This window comes from Rhinolophus sinicus, chromosome 8 (assembly GCF_057876585.1).
Source record: "Rhinolophus sinicus isolate RSI-liver-muscle chromosome 8, RSI-T2T, whole genome shotgun sequence".
Lineage (NCBI taxonomy): Eukaryota > Metazoa > Chordata > Mammalia > Chiroptera > Rhinolophidae > Rhinolophus > Rhinolophus sinicus.
This window is the reverse complement of record NC_142508.1, coordinates 23385600-23405218: the sequence shown is the minus strand read 5'-3', so window position 1 is coordinate 23405218 and position 19619 is coordinate 23385600. Positions and strand designations below refer to the sequence as shown.

The 19619-nt window shown below is 35.8% G+C and overlaps 1 protein-coding gene across 2 annotated transcripts in view; it reads left to right on the top strand.

The window, feature by feature from the left end:
- The window catches only part of KCND2 (potassium voltage-gated channel subfamily D member 2), a 461795-nt gene that overhangs the window by 128442 nt on the left and 313734 nt on the right, over positions 1–19619 (top strand). The gene's annotated exons all lie outside the window — the stretch shown is intronic.

Sequence of the window (19619 nt, the reverse complement as noted above, 5' to 3'; positions counted from 1 at the left end):
TTCCATGTGAATACAACAATTTTCTATATTGACAATTATTCCACTTTTAAATATCTAATTGCAAAAGGGTTGTACAATAAGGAAGAACATTATGGGTTCATGGGAAAATTTAAAAGAAAGATTATATTATTATTATTATTATTATTATTATTATTATTATTATTTTTGTGTGTGTGTATAAATTAACCAGCAAACAGCTGACACTCCAGTAAGGCAAACTGGTGTTATGAAAGTACGCAGCTGTCAAACAACAACTGTCTAGAATCTCCAGAACTGGAAGAATTCTTCATAAATAGCCCTTTATTTATCATGGCACTATCATGCCCTGTTTCAGTCATCTATTGACTTGTCTGTCTTCTCCACTGGCGTGCAATATGCTCTTTTCAAACCATCTTTATACTCCTCCATCTCTCAAGTACCTTCACGTGAAAGGCAAAAAATTATTGTTTATGGAATCAATTAATGATTTCTTTAACTAAACGATCACTGTCTTTTCCAATGATTTTCAAACTTTAAGGTGCATGAAAATTACCAGCAGAACTAAGTTTTAAAAGACAGATTCCTAACTCTTGCACACACAGATTCTAATTCCGTAGATGATGCAGCCTGGGTATGTGTCTCTTAACCAAGACACTAATGTTTCAGCTTCAGAAGCGAAGATCACTCTTTAAAAACATTGATAGGACATCTTTAATGTGATTAAGAAATCTTGATTCAGGTAAACGTCAGCAAAATCACAGGGCCATTGTCCACTGAATCTGAACTGAGAGGGTGAGAGGGAATGGGGACTGAGTTTACTGTAAGGGAAAGCCTGAGGTGACGCTGGGGACACACCACTGAGAGCCCTGAGGTGACGCTGGGGACACATCACTGAGAGCCCTGAGGTGACGCTGGGGACACACCCCTGAGAGCCTTGGCTGGAACTTGCCCCGCTGTGTGCCTGTTCGATTCGTGAGGTCAGTATGAACAGAAAGTAAAGCTCAGGTCTGACTGGGCAATGAGGGCACCACAGGGTAACCTAGGATCCATACAAAGCCCAGCATCCCACCTGGGCTACACGGGGTCCCTATCCAGTGGTTCAAGCCAAGCAAAAAGCAGGGAGCAACATCTAGACCAGGTGACAGAATAGCATCTCAAGACACAGAGCATGCAGGCCTATTGAAACTATAAAACATCTGATGTGACTTTGGTACCTGGACAGACTTAGCCTTCCTCTGGTCCTGTTGTAAGTCGCCTTTCTCGGTGACAGTGGACAGGAGCTAGCAAAGTATGTGCAGCTCCCCGCTGGGTAAGCATCTTAGGTGCTGGCCATGGTGTGAGGTTAGATCTTCTGAAGCATTTATACCTTCAGATTCACCACAGAGTCTTTTAAAAATATTGTTCAGACCCTTGGACTCTAAGCCAGATCTAATAAATCAGTATCTCCAGGGAACACACAATGGGACTCGCTCTCTAGGTGACTCAGATGATTGGCCAGGTGTAGGAGCCATGAACTTTGAAAAACCTTCATAGAAATGTCATTAATGTAAAAGCAATTTATTGTACTTATTAAGAGTCACATCCTGTGCCCTCATCTCTAGCCTCATGTTTCTGCCTCTTGCACTCGTCTCCTCTCCTCATCTGTCTCTTAGTAGCCTTCTGTCCAAAATTATTTTGTCATAGATTTGCTTGTTTAGCTATTCTAACCCTCTATCCATAATAGCAATTTCCTCTACTCTCTTTTCCATCAATTTTCAGTCTAAAGCCTTATCTTTCTTTCCTCATTTTCTCTGCACAATTGATACCCTAAAGCACATTGAAAATGCATGTCACCGTGTCGTACACACCACACCACCTACTTGTGCATTCCCACGTAAGTAGTACATCAACTAGCCTACATGTCAGAAAAAAGATAACGGTCCCAGAAATCTGTGTCTCTTAACCAGTGAGCAAGATCATTATTAACCTAAAAAATAAAAAAATAAAATAAAATAAAATAAAAAATAATAAAAAAAATACATATATATCATTATTGACCTAAGGATGTAGGAAAAAGGTTACAAAGCAGAGAAAGTTGACTTTACAAGTGGAAAATGGGCTCAGAATGAAGCAGGACAGCCAAGACATTTTACACCCTTACTTGTTTTAACAAGATTCTACTGATTTGCAATTCATGTATAGAATGGTTCTGGCCTCCCTTTGGCTCAGGGCTCCCATTTATTCAGCCACCATAAATAAGAGCCATCAGCAAAGGTTTTGAAATCTTCAGATGAAAGGAACTAAATGAAGGAAGCTTTCCCACAACACAGATGCTGACTACAACACAGAAAGCAAGGGACAGCCGGCGTAGCGCGGTGATCGCAGCCACCTAATGGTCTCCAGCTTTGGAAACCATTAGTATTTATTTTCTGTGTACTGGGGTTATTTTAAATAAATATTTTTTTCTTCATTGAAACAGGGCATAGTGGGTTTTGTCTTAAGATGTGAGAGATATTGGAGAAGGCCACATTGAGTTAGTTTCTTTATGCACATTAATGGGCCGCAGTAGTTTCTTTCTCTGGTTATTCCAAAGCTAGTTGCTATTTTAACGCTATTATCACATGCTACTGTACCTGAAAGTGAGATTTTCATAACCATCTAGAGATGATTCATGGTGTTGTTTAAAAGGGAAACCTTAATAAATGATTCCAGCATGTTTTGTGTTCTCAATGTTATCATGGACTTAAAAAATGTGTAGGGATTATCTTTTTTGTATAGTTTACATCGGGGTGTCCAAACTTTTTTCAACGTTTCTCACCAAGGGCCATATGCGGTAAAATACACAAATAGCCGGGCCACTCAGTTGAGGTGAAGTATATATTGCCTCACCTGGTTTATTTAAGTAAACTAAATATATTTTTTGGAATTTGCTGCGGGCCAATTAAAACTGAATTGCGGGGTGCAGTTGGCTCACGGGCTGCAGTTTGGACACCCCTGGTTTACATATATAATCTACATAGTTTAAATTGTTAGATCAATGAGTTTGCAGTGGATGGAATTATAATCTTAATGAAGTGCTTTGTAAAACCTTCTTATATTATTGTTGAGGTACAGAACCACTACTCACTCCTCTGGGCCATGGGAGTTTAATTGGACCAGTGTGATATGTAAAGTTGGGAAGCATAACTTGAAATAGAGAACATACTAATTTAGATAACAGTGGATTTGCAGTTAAAACAAATTCTCATTTAATCACTTTATTATGTCTGATAATGTCAGTATTCAGCACTGCAGAATACAGTAAAGAAAAAACAATGTTGCTTATTAAAATCAAGTAACTATTGGGCATTTTATGGGATATAGGAAATGTAGACGTGTTCTCAGCCTTTCAGGACCTCAAAATGCATTTGGTCAGACCAGGATAGACAGGTATAGGTATAGGTATAGGTATAGGTATAGGTATAGGTATAGGTATAGGTATAGGTATAGGTATAGGTATAGGTAGATGTAGATATAGGTAGGTGTAAATATGAAAGAATAGCTATGTTATATTGCATTTATTTTCAATAACATATATTTCACACCTTATTTTTTATACAACTCAGCTGATAATTATTTATACCACATAGCATCTCCTATATCTTTAAATTATTATTTAAATTCATGAACTTTTTGTACTTCAGAGAAGACTTGTTTGCTTGTTTTTTGATGTCTGTTTTCTAGAATAACTTAGGTATTGTGGATACAGGAAAGCCCTTTTAAGTGCTGAAAGTGTTCGTTTCATTCTTATTAATTTTATCATTTTAGGATGTCAGCATTTGTAAATGCACTACTTATTTCCTTAACTTATTAAAACGAATAAGTAAAGTATGTTTTTAATCTATTCAGAGGCATCATTATGTGCATCAGTGTCTGTGATATTCTCGTAATAAAATTGTCAGTGTAGCACGGATATGATGAAAATCCCTTGGTTTCCTGGGGCGAGGGGGGAATGCATTATCGATCTAATTTCATGTTATTTTTATTTTCCCTTAAAGATGTGTGAAGAAGTTAGGTAATTTTCTGTGCCCTTTCTACTAAATTACTACTAATTTATTAAGTCCATCAAAGGCTACAGTATCTTCTTCCAAGGGGTGTTTCCAGTAAACAGAAAACTATCCACTTCATTACGAACATCGATGGGCCTGTGTTTGTCAGTATCTCTGAAACATTATCTCCGATTTCCTCATCACCAATATCAAGGTTCACCTACAACATTGCTTCAGTCACACACTCCTTCCCTTGCTTTGCTTTGATTTTGCTCCCAATGTAGGAAGGAGGATTATTTTTATATTTTGAAGTTTTGGATAGAAAATTGCATTTCTAAGGATGTGGAGTGCGGGGAGGATTTTTTTGTGACCTATCAAAATGTTAATAAAATTAGAAATCACATACGTATGTGATTTCTAATTTTATTAACATTTGGTAACCATAAATATGTATGTGATTTCTAATTTTATTAACATTTGGTAACCATAAAATTAACAGCTATTTAAGAATGTAACATTCTCCTGAAATTCCTTCATTCCTAAGTTAAAATTCCATTTGTTCTGTGAAGACTGTGTTAAGAAATTAATCTTCTACATGGTTCATGATACTCTTCTAAAGACTTGAGGTGACGCTTACTGTCTTGGTTGAAATGTCCAATGGAATTATTCCCTTTGAAATTCCAAAGCTCGATTTTGTGACTTTATAAGCCTTACTACCTACTTATTTGTGAAACAGTCTTTTAGTGAGTATGCTAGAAAGAGTGATTATCCCCCCAAAGATGGCCACATCCCTAGTATTTATGAATATATTATCTGAACGTGGTAAAGAGCTGACCTAGAGATTGGGAGATTATCTGTATTCTCGTGTTGGACCAAGGCTCTTAAACAGGAAGCGAGAGGCAGAAGAGTCAAACACGGAGAGAGGGCATCCTGAAAAGACGCAACGGGCCATTGCTGGTTTTGATGACAGGAAGGGGGTCATTGCCCAAGGAATAAGAGAGGTCTCTAGAAACTGGAAAAGGAAAGAAAATAATTTTCCCCCTAGAGCACTGGGAAGGAATGCAGCTCAGTGAGACCCATTTCAGATTTCTGATTTCCAGAAATGTAAGATAATAAATCTGTGTTGTTGTTTAAAGCCACTAAATGTTGGTGATTTATTATAGCAGTAATAGGAAACTAAAGCAGTGATTAGTGGACTCAAAGATAGAAACATTCTTATGTTGTTTCATGAAGAGTCAGTCAAGCAATATTGCTGAATTCCCATATTTGGGTGAATGTGTGGAAGGGTGGTTCTCTGAAAGTTTGCATCATTTAGAGTCTTTGGACAATATAAATCGCTCCCCTCTCTAAGGCGTAATGCAAAGGCCGGGTAGGTGAATCACTTCTGTGATTCAGCCCTATTGAATCCGAATACAGGCTTATGCTGTAATTTGGCTCAGGGTGTCATGATGGAATTGCTGAAAGCCTTTGAGAACCACAGTACTGAGAAGCCTCTGAGTTACTGAGACACAGTTACATTGCGTGCTACATCTGCAAGCTAGACATATGATAAGAAAAATAATATATAAAAATAAATTTGGTGACGGTGCCAGTTAGGAAGTGGACCTTCACTCAGTCAAGGATAAACTCTTCTCCCCACAACCCATATTCATTATCTGAAATTAATTTAACTCCATAGATGAGAACCATGTGGACTCTATAGTTGGAGTTTGGAGACACACTATGAAGTATCTAAATATTACTCTGAGCTTATTTATTGGTTAAGCAGTGTTTTTCAACCTCTGCACTACTGTGATTTGGGCCAGACGGTTCTTTATTAGGGGGGGCTGTCCCTTGGAGTTCAATATGTTTAGAAGTATCCATGACCTCTGTCCACTAGATGTCACTAACAAACCCTTACTCTAATTGTAACAACCAACATGGTCTCCAGATATTGCCAGATGTCCCCAGGGGGCGAAATCATGTCTGCTTGAGAACCAGTGGTTTATAGTACTTGAGTACTTAACTTTTTTCTGCAACTAAGACTCTATTTTATAATCCACTTTTAGTTGTTGGGCTCTGTTTTAACAGCCCCTGTCAAAGTACCTGTATTTATAGATACAAATTAACTCAGGAACAGTCCAAAATTTAATTACTGTATTTTCCGTAGACCTCAGTCATCACGGTAGGGTCTCTGTAATGGCATTACAGAATGTCTTCCTCTCTTTTCACGACCCAACTATCTCCCTAATTAAATATTCTACTTTGCTAGATTTTTATCTGTTGGCTTATGGAAGCATCTCCCTTGATGGGCTCAGCCTGATTGATACCAATACTTTTCATGTCCTGTAAATCAGTAGTGTACCCCATTGTACTAGAGCCTTATTTCTGGCAGTCAAATTTATTTAGAAAGAAAAAAAGAAACAAACAAACAAACCCACAGTCTATACTCATTCTCATTTGCACACGTAAACACAGATATCGCTGACACCACTATCAACAACAGAGATGTTGGTACCCAATAAGATTCTATTTACAAGTAACAGAAACCAACTTGAAAGAGCTTATGTACAAAAGCAATGCAAAGCCAAACCAAAACTGGGCAACTTTCATTAAACATCAATTGTCTCAGAAAATCAAGGCATGCAGAATGGCCTTGGGTTTGCATGCAACACTTGGGGAATGGTCAGAAACTCAGGGAATGGTGTGCATCCTTCTTTCATCTCTGTCTTTTCCACATTTCCATGATTTTCTTTCTACTAATTGGTGTCCTCTCACTCACTGTCCACATGGCAAGATGGCTGAGTCAAAGCATCCAAGAGTTTACGAACTCTCCCTTCCAGAGATTAACCCTAAGTAAACTATAGTGTCAATCCCAATTCCAATCTCCTTGAGGAGAGAATCTGTGATGATGGGTGTGTAGAGGACACTTCTTCCTGCCAGGTAAGAAGATGCCCTAACAGAGGCCTGCTACATATTGGTTCAGATATTTGCCTAAAGCACCTGACAATCAACATGGAATATAAGTTTCCATTTTTTAATGTAATATTTATGATTGAAAACAATTCCATATACAGAACCTTAATTTTATGAAAGCAACAAAGTAAGCAGCATAAGGTAAACATCTTTGGGAAGAACAGTCATTTATATAATTATATATCTGCACTCCTATTGCAAACTTTATTTATCAAAGAGACATTATAGAAGCAGTTTTGTCCAGATACAAACAATAACTATTTTCTGCTGAAGAAAATACAAATGTATTTTTTTCAGCATATAAGCAAATAAATATATCAAAATCTTTTAAAAACATATCTAAGGTTTTTTTTAGCATTTTACTGAAACTAAAAAAAAAAAAAAATCCCAACCTACTTCCAGGATTAAAAAAATAATAATAATAATATAACCTTTGTGTGACGCTACAAATATATATATATATATATATATATATATATATATATATATATATATTTTATTATTATTATTTTTTCTGTAAAGCATGCTGCTTCAGATCATGCTTGAAAAGTAATATTTTAACAGAGAGCATACAGGCAGTTTCAAAATACTAAGACAGAAAACTGGAAAGTTTGGACCTTGATGTTTTCCTAATAAGGACGCTCTGTTTTATTTTCTGACAAGTTCACTGACAGAGTTAAAGAGGTAACGTAACAGTATCTGCACTTACCTGTCAGCCAGGAATGAGTCACTCCTGAAATGACTAAAAATGACATGATCAACATGGCATAGTAATGAACCCCAAGGAGGATTTTATGATGCTATATGACAACAGGCCCTCTCATTAGTGCCATGGGTCTTACTAGTACATGTCATTTTTCTAACCTTTACATCATTGCTGGAAGAACACAGCAAATACTGAAAATTTCTACATTTGTCATATCTCTTAATGTCACCATGTCTTAATTAAAACAAAAAACAATTGTTTATATAGCTTGTTGAATTTTCTAAACATATTTTAAAAATAAGGAAATAAAGCAAAGAAAATGAAAAAAAATCCACTGAGTTTGTGGGAAAAAAACAAACAAACACGCTCATACATTGCGTGGAAAGAAGTACTTATTTCTTGTCAGTCCTTACAACTAGGGAGGCACCACCTTCCAGGAGCCGGAGCCTGGGATTCAGCCTAGGGTTTTAAACTCAGCTCTGCCAGTAGTGACCACTATTACTCCTAACCTCTCTTATTCATTATTGACATGTGTGATACAGGAAATGACTTCTAGGATCCCTTTTTATCTGCACTGATTTTTTTTTCAGGGCCCTTTATGAACGTTTCTTGTCTTGTATCAAACTCCCCCTCCTTTTCTGCCCCCTGCTCTCCCTTCCTTCTCTTTCATAAACATGGATGGATCGTGAACAAATTCCAGGCATGGTGATTGGCACTGCAGATAAAATCAGGGACACCATGCTGTTCATGTAAAGATGGGACAATACTGTAACTATATACAAGTGGATTCATATTTGTCTGTATAGAAAACCCCTTTGGGGATGAATTTAACAAAATGTGGATGATGTTTATTTGCAATAAACAGTATGAAATAAAAAAATCTACTGCATTTATGATTTAAATACCTCCATCTAAATTTTATAAATTATCTTGAGAAATCAAAGGAGCCACATTTTTCAAGAGGATCAGAAAGAAAAAAAAAAATGTAGTATAGCTTTAGTATTTTAAGGGCCAAAGCAAGTAATAAGGATTGTGTTAAAGTAAGTCCAGTAAATCATTTGTTATTTTCAATTTAAAAGTTAACATTTACCATGTGCTACTTCAAAGTTAACATTTACCATGTGCTACTTGAAGACAACTTTACAAAGCCTGTCACTGCTGATATCTAGCATGGTGAATCCCCGGTGAGTCTCTAATGTCGTCTCCTGACATTTCCTCCTGAGTGACTGATAGTTGGGCATGTCCAGGTGTACTGAGTGGTGCAGATTGATACTGATCCAACCAAGGCTTAAAAACATGCAAGAGTGATGGAAAATACATCATAGTAAAAGATGGCATCTTGTTCCAATGACTTGCCAAAAATACAGCATAGTTTTTATGTGAGATTAAATAAATAACACATTTCCATGTATATATACATAAATATTTCAAGTAAAAATGAATAAATAAGCACTAAAATATATCATTCACATGCACCTCATTATAAGGTTATATCTGTCAAATTCATAACAATAAATGTCACCTCAAAATCAAATTAAGAGAACAGATTTAAAAAAACATCTGATCTGTCAGGTAGTTACTGAACTACTTGTCATCATATGACTAACTTGTCTTTCTAAAGTCAGAATCATGACAGATATTAAAAGTAGATTGGAGGTAGGAGTATTCAATATGCTTCAAGGTAGTGCTTTAGACATCAGGAAAGCTCCTGGGGAAATGCCATATGCTCGTGGGACTATAAATTGCATTGAGCATTTATTGGCTTCTGTCATGGTATGGTAAGTATTGGTTAGTGATAAAAATGAAGGGAAATGCATTTGTTTGTAGCTTTCATTTTTCAATTATGTGCTTTCTGGTAGTTACATTTGTCTTGTGGAGGCAGTAGAAAGGTGCTACTTTAGAATTCATTTCTAATCACAGACAAAATATACATATAATTTGTTTTTCCTTAGTGGAACTGGAGAGTATAAGATATCTGGTAAAGTGCATCCTAGTTAATCATAATGGATGGAATTTGCTTTTATGTCTTGAATACAGTTCTTTTTTTTTTTCCCTGTCAAAGGATAATTATTTCAAATAAAATTCAAAGTGAAATCTTTAAGATATGCATTATTTCCTCTAGGAATCTCAAAATCAACCTAGTTTGTCTGACATAAAATACGTAAATTTGCCATCATTTGAAATTCTCTTTCAGTGCATTGATATAAAAGCTTATGATTTCAGCAAATCCCTTCTGCTGATTTTAAAGCAGTAACAAAAGATCAGCCATTGATCATGCGTGTGCTGTACTGGGTGGGCAGGGAAAGAATTCAGGGTAGGTCAAAGAGTTTAAAGAAATTTCAAAAGCAAAACATAGGCATGATAAAAATTTAAATGACCTTTCTAATCAACAATAGAAATATGTGACAAAGTAACACATGATTAATAGCAAAATTAATGGCTTAGGTAATAATTGCTAAGGAGTTTACAGGAAAAGATCACTTCACTGAAGAGGTGAGCTACACATTAATCAGAGGTTGAGGCTGAGCTGAGTAATGAAGGATGGAGCCAGATCAAGCTGTGGTGATTTGGGGTTTCAGGTCCCAATGGTACACACAGAGGGATCTATCTGAGAGAGAGCCAAGCTTATGTATCTGGAGCCCCGGAAAGAGATATGACCTAGAAGTAGAGATTTGCAAGTCACTACCCTGACACAACACAACATGCAAAGATGTGGGAGATGATGGGAACACATACACAGACCATATAGTGAAGACTGAAAGATCACCAAGGACGTAATCTGAGAAAATGAAGACTATACAACAGAAAGGGATCAAAATTAGCATTATCCAAAAGCTGTGTTAGAAATGGTTGTCTGCTCTATTATTGTTCAACTCAAAACTGGACTTCCTCATTCCTTCATGAATTAGTTGTGGCCAGTACCCCTGCCCACACACACACACACACACACACACACACACACACACACACACACACAGGGACTTTGGTGTTCTTATTTACTGGGGAGCAGAATAGATACAGATCCATTCTCTGGGTGTGACTCTGTGTAAGTGTGGGAGTGGGGAGGGAGAGGGGAAGGAAGATCCAAAAAGGAAAGACCCTGTAGGAAGAGGGAAGAAGAGTGCCCAGACACATAGGAAGTATATGAACATATACTAGCAAGAAAATATCATCTAACATTTGTTTTTACTTCAAAATTTTCATAGTGTTATCTCCAGTATCACATAATATACAAGTTATATTACTTATTTTATAGATGAAGAAATTGAGGATTGGAAATATATAGTGTCTTTCCCAATATTATAGAACTAGTAAGTAAGAAATGATGTTATCAGTACTTATGCTTGTGGGTGCTACATCTCCTGCTTGTACTGGCTCCCTCTCAAGTTACATAGACAGGGCTTTTGCAAATTAAGTTAACTAGTTGCATCTTTCAAGAGATATACCTGGACATATGTATCCCTGCCTGAGTACCATCTAGCAGCCAGATGGTCAGTAGGGAAACCTGGATGGATTTAGTTTTACTTCTGCCAATATCATACTACCTTTTATTTTGTATTTGTATTCTAGCTCAGGGGTATCTAAACTGCGGCCCACGGGCCAGCTGCGGCCCGCGATCCATTGTTTATTGGCCGGCAGCAAATTCCAAAAATATATTTAGTTTACTTAAATAAACCAGGTGAGGCAATACGTACTTCACCTCCAGTGAGTGGCCCTGCTGTTTGTGTATTTTACCGCATATGGCCCTTGGTGAAAACCTTTGAAAAAAGTTTGGACACCCTTGTTCTAGCTGGTCCAAAAAACAATACTTCATTAGGATTGCTTAATTGTGGCTAGACATTATAATTAAGTCAGTGAGAAGTTACACATTTAAATAAATAAATAAATAAATAAAAATTAATTCCAAATTACTGAATTGGCAAGAGTTTATTTTCCACACCCAGATCTCTCTCTCTCTCTTGGAAATCAATAATGGTTGTCTTATGATTGGGTTAGTCTCAGTTTCACTCGTGTTGTCAAAGTCTTGGTGTGCCGGTTCCTTTTTATACGTATTGCGGAGACAGGTTAGGAATCTCACACATTTTACTGGGTTTGCAGTTAATCTGTTACCAAGGCTTTGCTCTTTTACTTGGATTCACCTTGGTTCTCTCCTCTTTTGTTACTTCATTAAAAAATATATAGTATATGCACTGTACCACTTGCCTCCTGCATAGTTTCCTTTTCTATTGTTTCTGTTTTTCTCCTCCAAGTCTGTTGATAACTGGTTGGCTGAGATTATTCTGTACCTGAGCTCCCCACCCTCTGTGGTCACCGTGTCTTTTTTATTACCAGCTCTTTCTAACATGGTGCATTCACTGAAGCTGTAGTGTTTGAAATATATTGTAGAATGCTCTCTCCACACATGTTTGGGAGCTGTTAATTTCCTCAGAAAACTCCATCAGTTTTGCTTTCTGGTAGAATATCATCCTGGAATACCAGCCCAACCTCATAAGACTTCCATTTTAAGATTCTTCAGGCCACACTAAAAGAGCCGCCCTCTGAAAGCTACAACTTCTGCGGAAGCTCTGCCAGTAATCCTTTATACCATCACGTGTTCTGTCTTCAGGTTAAACAGAAATTCCCTGCTTTGGATTAGTTCTGTTGAAATCCTAACATTGAAAAGGATGGAAATTGCCTGCGAAAGTTGGATATGATGTGGGTAGAGTAGGAATTATGACTACTAGCACCATCCTTCTAATAGTGTAATTACAAAGAACGTGTATTTAAGAAAGAGGATATGTAAAGAAAGAGTTAATGTTCACAGCATAGATGTAATTGATAGTAGCTAATTTATGGACATCCACTGAACAACCCAGGAACAACCCCATGAAGTTATAAAGTACTTTTTGAACATAAAATTTTCAAGAATTACTGAGATCTGCGGTTAAGCAATCTATAAAATCAAACATTAATATTTCATTTAGATAAATTATATTTTTCACCAGAAAGATATTCACCAAAAATAGAATAGTTATTGGGTACTAAATAAATCATAATTTCTTCTGGGTTAATTGGCGCAGATATATGTATATTTGCATATTATTAGAAAAAAATGTGTGGTCAATTTTTGACATTTCTTTGATGTGTAATGTCAATAATTGTCCAATTATTCAAAATGTGTATATTCACATATACATACAAATACTTGAATATATCTAGAGAAAGAATAATCTCAAACTATTCAGTACAATACATCTAAATTACATTGTAGTAGCAGTTTGATCCCTTTTTATGTAAGTTATCCTTGAAATTCTGAAGCAACATTCTACAGTGCATAATAAGATGCCAAAACATGTCATTCAAGTTGATAACAAAAGAGAAATTCATGTTACTGCCTGTTGGTTGACACTCTCTATCTGAATATTTTTTTCATTATTTTTTAATTTTTGCATTGGGAAACCATGTATAATCATTTGTTCTCTCCAAAGTTCCCAGGATATTTCTCATCAATATATATTTATTGATAGAGTAATTATATCAGTGGATAGGAGAGTTAGGACATGTACTTGATGTTAATTTCCCTCATAAGTAACAGCTAACATTGGATTTGTATAAATTTTACATTTAACACTGTATACATATACCTAAAATTTAATCCTGATTTTATACAGTTTAATCACTTACATATTTCTTTTTTTATTTATTAAATTTATTGGGGGTGACAGCGGTTAGTAAAATTATATAGGTTTCAATGTACATTTCTATAATACATCATCTATATATTGCATTGTATGTTCACCACCCAGAGTCAGTTCTCTTTCCATCACCATATATTTAATCCCCCTTTCTCTCTCCCTTTCTCTCTTCTATCACCCGCCTGTCCCTTTACTCTCTGGTAACCACTAACATGTTGTCTGTGTCTATGCGTTTTTGTTTTTTTGTTTGTCTTGTTCATTTGTTGCTTTCAGTTTTATATCCCACATATGTGTGGGATCATATGGTTCTCAACTTTTCTGTCTGACTTATTTTGCTTAGCATGATAATCTCAAGATCCATCCATCCAAATGACAGTATTTCATCTTTTCTTATGGTTGAGTAATATTCCATTGCATATATGTACCACATTTTCTTTATTCAATCATCTATTGAAGCATACTCTGTTTGTTTCCATGTCATGGCCAGTGTGAATAATTTTGCAGTAAACATAGGGGTACGTACATCTTTACCAATGAATGTTTTCAGATTTTTGGGGTAGATACCCAGGAGAGGAATTACTGGGTTGTATGGTAATTCTATTCTTCATTTCTTTGAGGAACCTCTACACTGTTTTCCATAGTGGCTGCACCAGTTTACATTCCCACCAGCAGTATATGAGGGTTGCTTTGTCTCCACAGCCTCTACAACACTTGTTACTACTTGTTCTGTTGATAAGAGCCTTTCTAACAGGTGTGAGGTGGTATCTAAGTGTGGTTTTGATTTGCATTTTTCTAACAGCTAGTGAAGTTGAGCATTTTTTCAGTTGGCCATTTGTATGTCTTCTTGGAAGAAGTGTCTGTTACGTCCTCTCCCCATTTTTTTATTGTTTTTGTTGTTGTTGTTGAGTTGTATGAGTTCTTTATATATTTTGGATATTCGCCCCTTAATGGAGGTGTTATTTGCAAATATCTTCTCTGATTTGGTTGGTTGCCTCTTTGTTTTGTTGATAGTTTGATACAGTGCCATTCATTTATTTTTGTCTTTACTTCCCTTGCCTTTGAGGTCAAATTCATAAAATCCTCTCTGAACCCAAGGTCCATAAGTTTAGTAGTTTTTAAATGCAGTTTATTGTTTCATGTCCTATGTTTAAGACTTTGATCCATTTTGAGGTAATTTGGGTGTATGGTGATAGATAGCAGTTTCTTTCTTTTGCATGTGGCTTTCCAGTTTTCCCAGCACCATTTATTAAAAAGGCTTTTTATTCTCCATTGTATGTTTTTGGCTCTTTTGCTGAAGACTATCTGCCCATATGTTATGTGGGTTTATTTCTGGGTTTTTATTTCTATTCCATTAGTCTGTGTATCTGTTTTTCTGCCAATACCATGCTGTTTTGATTCTTGTTACTTTATAGTATAAATTGAAGTCCAGGAGTGTGATACCTCCAGCCTTGTTCTTTTTTTCTTAGGATTGTTTCGGCTACTTGGGGTCTTCTGTGATTTCATACAAATATGATGATTTTTTGGTTTTATTTCTTGAAAAAAATGCCATTGGGATTTTGATGGGGATTGCATTAAGTCTGCCTATTGCTTTGGGTAATATGGCCATTTTAAGTACGTTGATTTCTCCAATCTGTGAACACAGATTATCTTTCTATTTGTGTCTTCCTCAGTTTCTTTTAATAATGTCTGATAATTTTCAGTATATAGGTCCTTCAAATCCTTTGTTAAGTTTATTCCCAATATTTTATTCTTTTTGTTGCAATTGCAAATAGAATCGTTTTTGTCTGTGTTTTTTTTTTTCCATTTCTTTTTCTGAAATTTTATTGTTAGTGTATAGGAATGCAAAGGATTTTTTTACATTAATTCTGTATTCTTCGACTTTACTGTATTTGTTTATGGTTTCTAACAGTTTTTTGGAGGAGTCTTTAGGGTTTTCTATGTAAAGAGTCATGCCATCTGCAAAAAGTGACAATTTAACTATTTCCTTCCCAATTTGAAGCTTTTTATTTCTTTCTCTTGCCTGATTGCTCAGGCCAGGACTTCCAGTGCTGTGTTGAATAACAGTGGTGAGACGGGCATCGCTGTCTTGTTCCTGATTTTCAAGGAAAAGCTTTCAGTTTTTTAATCTTAAGTATGATATTAGCTGAGGGTTTGTCATATATCATCTTTATTATGAGGTGTGATCACAAAAAACAATGAATGTGATTAAATAAAGAAAAACACATTACAGTAAAAACACATTACAATTAATCCTTCTCAGAATACTCCCTGTCATTTAGAACACACTTATCCCATCATTCTTGCCACTTTCTGAAGCAATTCTGGAAGTCCTCTTTTGTGAGTGTCTTTACTTCATCCTCCATCATCACGCTCGGTGTCACACATTGCTTCTGGTATGTGGCAATTTCTGTCAAATATGGTGTGTCCTCATCCACCTTATTCACCAGATGTGGCACTGTGCAACTTCTGGCTCTTTCCCAAAGTCAAAATGACCATGAAAGGTAAACGTTTTGAATCTATTCAGGACATTGAGGCAGCCACGACAGCAGAATTGAAGACACTCACAAAAGAGGACTTCCAGAACTGCTTCAGAAAGTGGCCAGAACGATGGGATAAGTGTGTTCAAAGCAAAGGGGAATATTTGGAGGGGGATTAATGGCAATGTGTCTTTTACTGTAACAATTTTTTTTAATTTAAATATTCACCATATTTTTTTAATTACACCTTGTATATCAAGGTACTTTCCTTCATACCAATTTTATTAAGTGCTTTAATCATAAATGTGTGTTATATCTTGTTAAATGCTTTTTCTACATCTGTTGATATAATCACGTGATTTTTATCCTTTATTTTGTTAATGTGGTATATCACATTGACTGATTTGAGTATGTTGAACCATCCTTGTGCCCCTAGAATGAACCTCACTTGATTATTATGTAAAATCTTTTTAATGTATTGTTGTATTCAATTTTCTAGTTTTGTTTGTTTGTTTTTTTAGAATTTTTTGCATTTGTATTCCTGAAAGATACTGGTCTGTAGTTTTCTTTTTGTGTGTTACGCTTACCAGGTTTTGGTATCAGGGTAATGTTGCCCTCATAAAGTGAATTAGGAAGTATTGCCTTTTCTTCAGTTTTTTGGAAGAATTTGAAGAAGACAGGTATTAAATCATCCTTGAATGTTTAGTGTAATTCACTAATGAAGCGATCTGGCCCTGGACTTTTATTTTGGGGGAGGTTTTGGATGACTGTTTCAATTCCCTTACTGTTGATGGTCTATTTAGATTTCCCAGTTCTTTGTGATTCAGTCTGGGAAGGTTATATGTTCCTAAGAACTTGTCTATTTCTTCTAAGTTATTGATTTTGGTGGCATATAGTCCTTCAGAGTGTTCTCGTATGATCCTTTGTATTTCTGTGGTATCTGTCATAACTTCTCTTTCATTTATGATTTTGCTTATTTGTATCTTTTATATTTTTTCCGTAATGAATGTAGCCAAGAGTTTGTCAATTTTGTTAATCTTTTCAAAGAACCAGCACTTTGTTGCATTAATTTTTTCTATTGTCTTTGTGTTCTCTATTTCATTTAATTCTGCTCTAATTTTTATTTCCTTCCTTCTGCTGACTTTAGGTTTCATTTGTTCTTTTTCCAGTTCTTTAAGATGTAATATTAGATTGTTTATTTGGGATTTTTCTTGTTTCTTGAGCTAGGCCTGTAATGAAATAAATTGCCCGCTTAATACTGCTTTTACCACATCCCAGTAATTTTTATACAACATATTTTCATTCTCATTTGTTTCTGTGTATTTTTTGATCTATCCTTTTATTTCTTCTTTGACTCAGTCATTCTTTAATAGTGTGTGGTTTACTCTCCACGTATTTTTGGTTTTTCCTACTTCTTTTCGAAGTTGATTTCCAGTTTCAAAGCATTGTGGTCAGAGAATATGCTTGGTATATGATTTCAATCTTCTTAAATTTGCTGTGGCTAGATTTGTGTCCCAATAGATGGTCTATCCTTGAGAATGTTCACACTAGAAAATAATGTGTAGTCTGGTATTCTAGAATGAAATGCTCTGTAAATGTGAATTATGTCGATTAAGCCCAATGTGTCATTTAAGGCTAACATTTTCTTAATGATTTTCTGGTTGGATGATCTATTCATAGCAGTCAGTGGGATATTTTGGTCCCCTACTGTAATTGTGTTATTGTTAGTTTCTCCCTTTAGTTCTGTTAGTAGTTCCTTTATATATTTTGGTGCTCCCTGATTGGGAGCACATGTATTGATAAGTGTTATGTTTTCTTATTGTAGCGTCCCCTTTATCATTATGAAATGTCCATTTTTGTCTCTGGTTACATTTTTTATCTTGAAGTCTGTTTCGTCAGATATAAGTATGACTATAACCACTTTTCTCTGGATGTCATTTGCTTGGAGTATCATTTTTCATCCTTTCACTTTAAGTCTGTATTTGACCTTGTAGCCGAGATATGTCTCATGGAGGCAGCATATGGTTTTGTTTTGTTTTTTTATCCAATCTGATACTCTATGCCTTTATATTGGTGAGTTAAGTCTGTTTACATTTAGGGTGATTATTGATATATGAGGATTTCTATAGCCATTTTATCTTTCGTTTTCGATAGCTCAGTGTCTCCATTATTTCTTTGTCTTTCTGTTTCTGTCTGTTATTTTAGTTTGGTGGTATTCTATGATTTTTTTTTCCTTTGTTTCCTCTTTTTTTATGTTATGTGTCTCAGTTCTGGATTTATGTTTGTTTGTTTTGAGTGGTTACCATTAAGTTTATGTAAAAGAAAGTTCCATATATACAGTAGTCCTTTTTCTTCATCATACATCTTACCTCCATTCCCTTTTGTAGATTCAGACCTTTACTCCCTCCTCTTTTATGTTTTTGTTGTCACAAATTATCCCTATTTATGCTGTGAGTTCATTTCTGAGTTGCAGTAGCAAATTGACTTCTTTTTGTTTTTTAATGTTCTTATCTTCTTTACCCTTTATGTTACGTTTAAATGTAAAGTGCCCTATTCTATATAGGGGTTGCCATTTTCTGCTTCTGTCCATCTGTTAGTAATCTTGCTCTTAGTTTTGTATCATTTTGTCTTTTTATTTCAGGTCAAACAGCCTCCTTCAGTATTTCCTGTAATGCAGGCCTTGTGGTGCAAAATTCCCTCAGCTTCTGTGTATCTGGAAAGGTCTTTATTCCTTCTTCAGATCTAAATGATAACTTTGCAGAATATATTATTCTTGACTGGTATTTTCTCTGTTTCCATAGTTTGAATATTTGATTCCACTCCATCCTGGCTTATAGAGTTTCTGCTGGAAAGTCTGGTGATATTCTAATGGGCTTTTCTTTGTAGGTTACTGTCTTCTTTTCTCTGGTTGCCTTAAGAATTCATTCTTTGTCATTAATTTTTGACAACCTCAATATAAGTTGCCTTGGAGATGGACTGTTAAGATTGAAGTAATTGGGTGTTCTGTTTGCTTCTTGGATTCTAGGATCCAGTTTTTTCTACAGGTTTGGGAAATTCTCACTGACTCTTTGAACAGACTCTCTGTACCCTTCTCCCCTCCTTCTGGTATACTCATTATTCTTCTGCTTCTCTTTCTGATGGACTTAGATAGTTCTTATAGAGTTCTTTCATTTCTTTTCATTCTCAAGTCTCTCTCTTCTTCCAGCTGTGTCATTTCCAGATTTCTATCTTCAACGTCACTAATTCCTTCCTCCATCTGCTCAGCTCTATTTTCTATGCTGGCTATTTCATTCTTCACCTCTTTTACTGAGTTCTTCAGCTCCAGAATTTCGATTTGGTTCTTTTTAAAATTTCAGTCTCTTAGGTAAAATATTCATTTTGCTCATTGATTTTATTTGTGTGTTCATTAAACTGCCTATCTGAGTTTTCTTGCATCTCATTGAGATTTTTCAGAACTGCAATCTTGAATTCTCTGTCATTCAAGTCACATGCTTCCTTGTCTTTACGTTTATTTTCTGGAGATTCTTCGTTTTCTTTCTGAGCTGCCTTGTTACCTTGGTTTTTCATAGCAATTAATGGATTATTTTCTCTTCCTGGGTATCTATAGGAGTGAATTCTGCAGCAGGTTGATATGAAGGGTATCTGTTTTGCTTTCCAGTAGGTAGAGCCGTAGTCTTTAATTTTCTTTTGTGCTGTTCCGGCTTCTCAAGCAGTGGGAAATTTCAGATGGTGGGCATCTCCTCTGTGACCAGGTCACCTCAGTCTCAGGGCACCACCCTGTGGGAGGATATGGTGGGCGATGGGATTCTGAGCTTCTGAA